Genomic DNA, 11,637 nt, shown 5'->3' on the forward strand with positions numbered 1-11,637 from the left:
TTTTAAAATGAACTATTTTAAGGTTTCATCCAACCCTCACTATAATGTCAAAACAGTATATTTTTGCTGCTAGGCAACCACTTTCCTCAGTAATTTCTGCTTAGAAATGTTAATGTTTTTTTGGCTCTTTCTCATTCTTTAATGCATGTTAAGGGAAAAAATATAGAAAGATGAAAAAGATGAAGCTATGGGCAGAACCTCCATGGTTTCCATTCACGTTTCTTCTCCGTTGACTAGAAAAATTCATTTTTTGCTATTTATGTTGCTATTCACCTCGTATTCACAACACATCTCCCATGCCATTCGTTTCTGATTTTTACTGTGTTTCTGTCATGTCAGTCAGACTCTAATGGAGAAGAGTAAATAATAATATTTTACTTCTTGTCAATATAAATGAATCCCCATCCATCAATCAATGCTAGGAATCCCAGGAAGGTCTGGATGCTGGTGAATCAGACTGATAGGATTTTGAGCACCATGTTGATTTCTAGCCATGTGACCTTGGGAAAACTGTTTAAATTTTTTGAACCTCCATTTTCTTATTCATAAAATGGGGATAAAATATATTTATCATGTTGGTGCTATGGTTAAAATTCACAAAATATTTAGCAGTGCCTGCCATATATTAAGAGCTCAATGTATGGTAACAATTTTGGAATACTTCCTGTTTGTCAGTCACTGGGCTTGGCTCCCCTCTCCCTCACTCACCTGCTTTTACAGTGATTACCATCCTAAAGATGTACGATGAACCTCCTTATTTCTATTATAGAGATGGGGAAATTGAAGCTAAGGAAATTAAGGGCTTTCCCAAGTTTTCACAACTTCCCAAATTGTGAAGATCACAACTAAGAAATGAACTTAAGCCTTTTGGGTTCCATTTCATTTCCACTGCCACATATATGTCCTTTAAACATCCTGCAGCTATACCACTGAAACAATCTATTTACAAACATTAGCCAATTCTAAAAAAGAAAGAAAGAAGAGAAAAGAAAAAGAATAAAAAAGGAAAGTTTATATCATAGGAAAATTTTAAATCCCCAAGTAAACTGTAAACCTAAAAGAAATATATTTGGGACCATATTCGTAACCACCTATTATTGGGTTCTGTTAACTGAGAAATGACATTAAATAAATGGAAAAGACTAATTCAGACCATGAAGTCATCTAAAGTTTATTTGTTACTAATACATTAGCATAGTATATACAGTATAGGTTTATTTATTATGTATTTACAAATAAAAACTCCTTACTAAGGTAGTCCTGAGGAAAAGAAACTTAAGACAAAATAAAAAGAACATTTGAAATTCACCATTTTTTTTCTTTTTGAATTTTTTTGTCTTTTTTTGTGTTTCAAGTTTTTATGTAAATTTCAGTTAGTTAACATGTAGTGTTATATTAGTTTCATGTGTACAATATAGTAGTTCAACACTTGCATACATCACCCAGTACTCATCGCACTAAGCACACTACTTAATCCGTGTCACCTATTTAACCCGTCCCCTGTCCACCTCCTTTCTGGTAACCATCAGTTTGTTCTGTATAATTAAGAGTCTCTTTCTTGATTTCTCTCTCTCTTTTCTCCCTTTGCTCATTTGTTTTGTTTCTTAAACTCCACGTATGAGTAAAATCATGTGTATTTGTCTTTCTCTGACTTGTTTTGCTTAGCATTGTCCTCTCTAGCTTTATCCATGTTGTTGCAAATGGCCAGATTTCATTCTTTTTTATGGCTGAATATACACATACCACATCTTCTTTATTATTCATCTATTGATAGATAGTTGGGCTATTTCCATATCCTGGCTATTGTAAATAATGCTGCTATAAACATAGGGGTTCATGTATCCCTGTGAATTAGTGTTGTTGTATTCTTTGAGTAAATACCCAATAGTGTGATTGCTGGATTGTAAGATGGTTCTATTTTTAATTTTTTGAGGCACCTCCATACTGTTTTCCAGAGTGGCTGTACCAGTTTGCATTCCCATCAACAGTGCAAGAGGGTTCCCCTTTCTCCACATCCTTGCCAACACCTGTTGTTTCTTGTGTTGTTGATTTTAGCCAGTGTAACAGGTGTGAGGTAATATATCATTGTAGTTTTTATGAAATTGACAACGTTTTAATAGACTTTATTTTTTAGGACAGTTTTAGGTTCACAGCAAAATTGGGTAGAATGTGCAGAGGGTTCCTATACACCACCGGTCCCAAAACCACCACCACTATCAGAGTGGTACTTGTGTTGCAGTTGATGAACATATGTGGGGCACTTGGGTGGCTCAGTCAGTTCAGCGTCTAACTTTGGCTGAGGTCATGATCTCAGAGTTTGTGGGTTTGAGCCCCACATTGGGATTCCCTCTCTCTCCCCCTCTCTCTCTCCACCTCCGCTTGTGCTCCCTCTCTCAAAATAAATAAATAAACTGAAAAAAACAGTTGATGAACCTATGTTGACATATTATTATCACCTAAAGTCCGTAGTTTACATGGGCTTCACTCTTGATGTTGTACATTCCATAAATATTGACAAATGTATAATGATATGTATGATATCACACAGAATAGTTTCACTGCCCTAAATTTTTCTATACTCTACCTAGTCATACATCTCTTCAATCCCTATAAACCACTGATCTTTTTACTGTCTCCGTAGTTCTGTCTTTTTCAGATGTACCGTAGTTAAGCTTATGCAGAATATAGCCTTTTCAGATTCTTCCATGTAGTAATATGCATTTAATTTTCCTCTATATCTTTTCATAGCTTGATAGCTTATTTCTTTTTAGTGTTAAATACTACTACATTATTTAGACATACCACAGTTTATCCATTCCATCTGGGTTACTTCTAAGTTTTGGCGATTATGAATAAAGCTGCTATAAACATTCATGTGGAAGTTTTATGTGGACATAAGTTTTCAACTCTTTTGGGTAAATATCAAAGAATTCAATTGCTGGATCATATGGTAAGGGTACATTTAGTTTTTTAAGAAACCACCAAACTGTCTTCCAAAGTGGCTGTACCATTTGCAGTCCCATCAGCAGTGAATGAGAGTTCCTGTTGCTCCACATCCTAACCAGCATTTGGTGTTGTCCATGTTCTGGATTTTGGCCTTTCTAATAAGTGTATAGTGGTATCTCATTGTTGTTTTAATTTGCAATTCCCTAAAGACTTATGATATTGACCATCTTGCCATCTGCCATCTGCATATCTTCTTTGGTGAGATATCTGTTTAGATATTTTGCCTATTTTCTAATCAGTTTGTTCAATTTTCTTATTGTTGAGTTTTAAAATATCTTTGTATATTTTGGATAACAGTCTTTTGTATAATGTGTCTTTTGCAAATATTTTGTGCCTGTCTGTGGATTGTATTCTTCTTGGACTCTTCACAATGCCTTTCACAGAGAAGGTGTTTTAAATTTCAATGAAGTCCAGCTTTAAAATTGTTTTTTTTCATGGATCATACCTTTTGCATTGTGTCTAAAAAGGCATCATCATATCCAAGATCACTGGGTTTTCTCCTGTGTTATCTACTATGACTCATTTTGAGTTAATTTTTGTGAGGAATGTAAGGCCTGCATCTAGATTCATTTTTTTGCATGTGGATACCCAGTTGTTGAATCACTATTTGTTAAGGAAATTATTATTTCTCCATTGTATTGTCTTTGTTCCTCTGTCAAAGATCAGTTGACTATATAAAGATCTATTCCTGGGCTCTCCATTCTGTTTTATTGATCTATTTGTCTATTCTTTCACCAATACCATATTGTCTTTATTACTGTAGCTTATATTATTAATTATAGTAAAGTCTTGAAGTCGTGTAGTATAAATCAACTGCCTTTGTTCTCCTCAAATATTAAGTTGGCTATTCTGGGTCTTTTCCTCTCTATGTAAACTTTAGATTCAGTTTGTCAATATCTAAAATTACTTGCTGAGGTTTTATTGGGGATGCATTGAATCTATAGATGAAGTTTGTAGAAACTGGCATCTTTACAATATCGAGCCTTCCTGTTGATAAGCATGGGATGTCTATCTTTTTTAAGTTTATTTATTTATTTTGAGGGGGAGAGAGAGAGAGAGAGAGAAAGCACACAAGCAGGGGAGGGGCAGAGAGGGAGAGAGAGAATTCCAAGCAGGCTCCACACTGTCAGCACAAAGCCCAAAAGCCAGGCTTGAACTCCCGAAACCATGAGATCATGAACTGAGCTGAAATCAAGAGTCTGACTTTTAACTGACTGAGCCACCCAGGTGCCCCAGGATGTCTCTTAATTTAGTTCTTTGATTTCTTTCGCCAGCGTTTTTTAGTTTTTAAATATATTGTGTGCATATTTTACTAGATTTATACCTATGTATTTAATTTTGGGCAGCGCTAATGTGTAAATGGTATTGTGTTTTTAGTTTTAAATTCCACTTGTTTTTTGCTGGTATATATGAAAGCAATTGACTCTTGAATATTAACCTTGCGTTCTGCAGCCTTGTTATAATTATTTAGTTCCAGGAAGGGTTTTTTTGGTCAATTCTTTCAGATTTTCTACATCGAAGATTATATCATCTGTGAAAAAAAGTTTTATTTTTTCCTTTCCAGTCTGTATATCTTATATTTCCTTTTTTTATTGCATAAGCTAGAACTTCCAGTACAACATTGAAAAGCTGTGGTAAGAGGGGGACATCTTTGCATTATTCTTGATCTTGGCAGGAAAAGTTTGAGTTTCTTATCATTAAATATGATGTTAGTTATAAGTGTTTTGTAGATGTTCTTCGTTAAGTTGAGGTAGTTCTCCTGTATTCCTAGTTTGCTCAGAATTTTTATCATGAATGGCTATTGGATTTTGTCAGATACTTTCTCTGCATCTTTTGATATGATCATGTGATTTCTCTTCTTTACATGTTGATGTGATGGATTACATTAATTGATTTTCAAATGTTGAACCGCTTATATATATGAGATAGATCTCATTTGGTTATAGTGTATTTTATACATTGTCAGATTCAATTTTCTAATATTTTGTTGATAATTTTTGTATCTATGTCATGAGCAATGGTGATCCATACTTTTCTTTTCCTGTTATATCTTTTTCTGGTTTTGGTATTATGTTAATGTGGGTTTCATAAAATGAGTTATCAATTATTTCATCTTCTGGAAGAAATTGTAGAGAATTGGTACAGTGTTTTCTGAAATGTTTGGTAGAATTCACCAGTGAACACATCTTCTGGGCTCAGTGCTTTCTATTTTGTGTTAGTTATTGCCTCAATTTCTCTAGCAGATATAGGCCTATTCAAATTATCTATGGCATTTTATGTGGGTTTTGTGATATACAGTTACAATTAAACTAGGTTCACTTTCAAATAAGATTATACCATGTCACAGGCAGTAGAATAACAACTTACTCCTAATTTTTCCCCATAACTTTTAACACTGCTTTAACATTGCTTTCACTTATGCATAAGTGTGTGTGTGTGTGTGTGTGTGTGTGTGTGTGTGTGTGCGTGTGGCATAGGCATAGATGCCACAAACTCAAAGTCTGGTTCATTGAATTGAAAGACTATGGAATAATCTTGACTTTTCTTTTGAGTCTAATGAATTACCTTCTTGTTACATAAAATGAATGATGTTCATGAATTGACTTAGATATTTGTACATTTTCAGGTTAAGAAACTAAGACAAAGTTTGATTTAAATGCATTATGTATAGGATTCAAACTTGTTTCATAACCTTTCTTATGGGCCAGAAAAACTGGGTATATTGAACTTCCAAAAGGCATTAGCTATAAAAGTTAAGTAATTAAAATATCTCTCTACAGATTTTCAGAAATGACTAAAAACATTGTAATATTCAAGTTAACAATTTGAACAGTGATTTTATATCAGCTACAATTTCCTGGTTGCTGAAAGAGGCCTTTGTCTCTATAAATTCATTGGCAAATGTGGCTTCAGAAAATGCCTTTGTAACATTGCAAAAGAGAGTATATTATCTAGTGCCCAAGGGCATTAATCTATAGTATATAATTTAATACCCAAAGATACAAATATAAGTGCTATAGAAGTTCAAAGACATAAGAGAGTATCATGAGAGTGAGAAATCAGGGAGACATTTTGGAGGCTTAAAGAAGAATGGATTGTGTTAACATACATGAAGATTATGTCAAGCTTTATTGGAGATATATTTATAGAGAAATTAGGAGGGAAGTTTGTAGAGATCCTCAGAGGCTGGCTAAGGCTATCAGTTTAAATTGTTGAGATGTTTGTCCTTTTTCAGCTTGATTCCAAGCTCAGCTCATGGGTTTACTCCATAGGACGATGAGTAGAGAAGAAGAGGCAGTTATCATGAGCATCAAATTTGCTAGTGGGAGGTAGGTGTCTAGATTGTCCCTAAGGAAATTAGGCTTCAATGGAGAGCAGGGAATTGATGGTAGACAGCTAATAATTAGCAACCATCCAGTAAATGACATTCTACTTATATGCTTTCCAAGTGTTAGCTTTTAAAAATTACATTTTCAATTGAAAAAGTGGATGAATTATTAAAAGCAAAAATTTGAACTGTTAGTCTGCGATCTGACAAAAATGCTCAAGATAATGAGGGATATTTGTAATAACCCCAAATCATTGGTGGTTATTAAAGTAATGACATTGTTCACAGTGAAAATAATACCACAACTAGTCAATTAGAAGTAAGCTGCAGTAGTCAGTCTATGAAAGCACAGACAGTTTTTGATGCCTCCTTAAAATATAGTCTGTATTATTGTGGGAAAGAAAATGGACCTAAACACTTTTTTTTTCTTTTTTGACAATTGAATGATATGATCAAAAATTAATTATGCAAATAATTAAGGAAAACTACTAGATTGTGTTCAGTTGAAAACTACACAACACTTTGGGCAAGGAACAAAAAACAAACAGGCAAAAACAAAACAAAACAAAACAAAACCGTAAGAATGTTGCCAGAAGTTTCCTCCAAATTCTGTTTAAGAAGTACCTTAGAGAGGCCGCATGGTGGCTCAATGGGGTAAACGTCGAACTTCAGCTCAGGTCATAATCTCAAGGCTTGTGGGTTCGAGCCCTGCGTGGGACTCTGTGCTGACAGTGCTGGAGCCTAAGATTCAGATTCTGATTCTGTCTCCCTCTCTCTGCCCCTCTCCTGTTCATGCTCTGTGTCTGTCTCTCTCTCTCAAAAATAAATAAGCCATAAAAAATTAAAAAAAAAACAGTAACTTAGAAGATAAAACTCAAAATTAGAGGAGGTGAGGATAAAGGATCAATTAAATATTAGGTTGAAAAATGAGGCCAGTGTAAAATATTCTTTTCTCAACTGACATAATTAAATAATAGGTTCTACTTATGATGTAAGCAATGTATTTTACAATATGTTGATAGTTACAATTTGATCTATGCCTTATGTTGGAGGTCATAGAGGAGATATGACCTCCAGTTGACCCATGAACTGGACCCAGTCAATGGGAGGCTCCTCACCCCCTCCCCTGTCCATGGAAATGTACATTCTGCTCACCATTCCCACAGTAGAAGCTATCTTTAAGGATGCAGCCTTGAGAGAGCAATGTGTTGTTATTGGCATATGTGACTAAACTCAGGTAAGGATTCTTTATAAACTTTTAAGATTCTAGTGGGTACCTGGGGAAATTTAGTCATCCTGCAGACATTCAAGAGAATCCTTGAATATTTAAGTTCTCTTATTAAACCAGCCACCTACTAACCTGGAGTGGTCAGCCTCTTTCTTCAGTCTCCCCTTGCCCTCTTGTCTGGGGGCCAGTTTCAGATTTCACCCAAAGAAGCTCCCAAGGTTTCCATCAAACAGTTAGAAGAAGAAAATAGGGCTTTGGAATAGTTAGAAAAAGATTGTAGAGCTTTTACAGCATTACTGATCATTGATTGCTGTATTTAGAAGAATATTTTCTATGAAGATAAACCTATACTCAGTCCCTTGCTGGACAAATGAGAGGTTCAAAAAGGTTCTCTGGAGTTAAATTTATGGGGTTCAAGTTCTGGCTCTGCAATATATTAGCCAATAAAAGGTGGAAACATTACTTAACCATTTTGTGGAAAATGAGAAATTTCCTGACATCTAATTACATCGTAAAGTGTTTTTTTTGTTTGTTTGTTTGTTTGTTTTTATGTTTTTGTGTATATGTTGGGGGGACAGTGTTAAATGAAGTAAAACAGGTGAAATTGTAAGCATAGTACCTAGCAAATAAAAGTGTTAAAATTAAACACTTAAATTTATCAGTAACTTGAATAAATTAGGAAAAATATATGGATAAATGGTCACAAGGGACCAAATAAATGGCAATCAAAATGGAGGAAATGTTAGCCTGTGCAGCCTTTCATCTGGCCAACTTTAGAGGCATTGTAAGTGACTTCATCATTCCCTGGAATCTCAAAGTGCCAATTAGATCATAAAATGATAGATTTCATAAAAGCAATTGTTTGAATATACATCTTTTCTAGGCATATTTGTAAGGACATAGAGCAGGAATTTTAAAACTTGATTTACTTTCCAATACACAAAGATGCTCATGAAAAAGATCATGGTCATAGTTTTCAAAATTAGTGTTATATATATTGTCAGTTTCCTTTAATGAAGAAAAGATTTCTTCAAAGCAAATGTAAAGAACTAGATATGAGAATTAGTTCATTGTTTATCTAAATTACATGAGCAATTAATTTATTTTATTTAATTTTTGATCATCCTTTATCAACAACTACAAGAAAGAATGTGTATATTTATTTTTTTTATTTTTTTTTTAATTTTCTTTTCAAAGTTTATTTATTTTTGGGACAGAGAGAGACAGAGCATGAATGGGGGAGGGGCAGAGAGAGAGGGAGACACAGAATCGGAAACAGGCTCCAGGCTCTGAGCCATCAGCCCAGAGCCTGACGCGGGGCTCGAACTCGCGGACCGCGAGATCATGACCTGAGCCCGAAGTTGGATGCTTAACCGACTGCGCCACCCAGGCGCCCCAGAATGTGTATATTTTTATTGTGCTTCACAAAAATGTGGCAATGAAATAAAGTTGGATAGTTGAATACATGGAACGGCCTTCAAGACTATGAGTTACCTGATAGTCTTTATGTGTACCATAATTGATGATAAGTACAATTATAGAGTAAAAACCATCAATCTGTCTTCATCACTAATAAAAAGTCCCTAAGAAAAAAAAATCAAACTAACCAGTGAATCAGAATCATTTTTAGTTTATTAGACCACACAAACAATATTGTGTCAAACCACCCTATTTGCATAATCTCTCTTCAATAAGTGCTGTGACAAACTTGAAAAATTATAATGTTTCATTATCTGCCATTTAGGAGATTATGGTTTCACAAAGTATGATAAAATCAAGACAGAAGAAATTCTCTGGATGTTGGACTTTGTAGGCCATGTCAACACTCTTCAATTAAGTCAATTTTTTTCTTTCCCCAGAATGAATACACTGGAAATCATAGCATCACATTGAATGCAAAGAGAGAGAGAGAGAGAGAGAGAGGAGTATGTTGTTTGGTTTTGCAAATATAATATTTTATATTAATATAAACTCATTTAACTCAATTGTTTCCTAGATTTACTAACAATTTTTTAGACTTACTAACTCCTGTTGTTGTTTTAATTGCATTTTCTTCAGCATCCAATGTATGATGATGTAGGGTCTTTGATGTGCTGAGCATATCTCAGCGTCATCTGTTGCTTCTGAGAGTTCCTGAGTGTCATGTCACAGATACTAAGGAATATGTCCCATATACCATTCTCCTCTGAATTCTCCTTTAAGCACACATGTCATTTCCTCTAATACTAATGAGACCATTCAAGTATACACACTATTATCCTTTGTGAACACTGTGGACTAAGGAATCAACTGCACCCCCCTCCCCCCGCTTTATCATTCTAAATGGAAATGGTTTACTTATCTCTTCATGATCCAGTTAACTCCAGACTCAACATTCAGTAATACTTTACTAAATTTTCAGGGGTAATGGATAAGGGAAGAGGAGAGCACTCAGGAAAATTCCCCACCTATAGGAAGCTATGCTCAATGAATATGGGCTCATTCTCAGCATCCCTTACAGGATAATACTCTTCTGAATCTCTCCATATGCTCCTGTGGACCAGGGACCAGCTCTTTTATCACTGAGGATGCATCAAAGATATTTGGTCTTTTGTTTCCAGATGTAAGGGCCACAAGACACTGAGAAAAAAAAAAAGCAAAATAAAGCTTTTCCAGAATATTTTTCCAGAATAAAATCTAACACCCCTGCCTTAACTTTTATGCAAAGTATACAGTGTCTTGGAATATTTGACAGAGTTATAGTCGTTATCATGCAGGCAAGTCCCAGTGTCCATGAATGAGAGTAGAGCTTGATATTTCTTACATAATCAGGAGGTAAGAGGATGTTGTTAATGTGCCAATGGCCCAACAATGTCAAGCTCATCATTTCTGTAATTTTTTTAGTTGTTTTTCATAATAGCTTGATATCTGGCTCAGATGCAGAAGCATACCTACATTTAAAGCAGGAAGATGTGGGGAATGGGGACCTCTGTTTCTTCTATCAGGAGAGCAAACACATCTCCAGAAGACCTACCCAGCACACCTTTACTTGTGTCCTGTTGTCCCAAAATGGGCCACATGACCGTCTCTTGTTGCAGGAAATGGGAAATCACAGTAAAGAGAAAAGAGTATTGGGATTGAGTGTTGAGTAAGACAATAGTGTATGCAAAAAATAACATCATGTGGAGAACATCAAATGTCTAGGCCAGTGGAGTTGAACTTGCCAAGTCAATAGTTCACTCTCATTTATCATCCTTCTGTCAAGGTGAGGTGAGGATCATGCCTAACATCCTTTTTACAGTCTCCAATTTTTACCTCACAGTCTAAGTAACTACTTAAGAACCCACATGCCTACACACAGGATTTTATACAAGTAAAAGCATAATTTTCAGACAAATAAAATCTAAGTATAAAATTTAAAAACATTTTTTTTTTTGAAACTGGGAGAACATAATCTACAGGGACATACCTCTGACTGCAAAGAAAATTGTTTCTTCCCTTATGTTGCCAAGAATGCATTAACTCCTCAGTGCCACATTTTTACAAACACTGCCATTTCAAAATGTTTGCAGCTTTATAACTAAAAGCTACATTAAGATGATTTTAACAACATAGGAGAACAGCTTTCTCCAGAGTTGAATTTATATATCTCCCTCTTTTGGCATCAAAACTTTTAATATGAGCTAACATGCCTGTTTACTATTTGTTTTGTTTCTGTGCATCATGGTTTTAAAGATTGATACTAAATTTCAGGGAGAAAACCAAGTTGTATTATGAAATAAAACTCAGATTCATATTCCTCTTGTTTTATTTATTTTTATTTTTTAATGTTTATTTATTTTTGAGAGAGGGAGAGAGAGTGAGTGAGTGAATGGGGGATGGGCAGAGGGAAATGGAGACACAGAATCTGAAGTAGGCGCCAGGCTCTGAGCTGTCAGCACAGAGCCTGACGCGGGGCTCAAACTCCCAAACTGGGAGATCATGACCTGAGCCGAAGTTGGTCACCTAACCAACTGAGCCACCTGGGTGCCTCTTATAATAGTATCTTTTAACCTACGAATACATTACTGGTATGGAATTTAGTGAGGATATAAAC

Source organism: Lynx canadensis, chromosome B4, assembly GCF_007474595.2.
Source record: "Lynx canadensis isolate LIC74 chromosome B4, mLynCan4.pri.v2, whole genome shotgun sequence".
Classification (NCBI taxonomy): Eukaryota; Metazoa; Chordata; class Mammalia; order Carnivora; family Felidae; genus Lynx; species Lynx canadensis.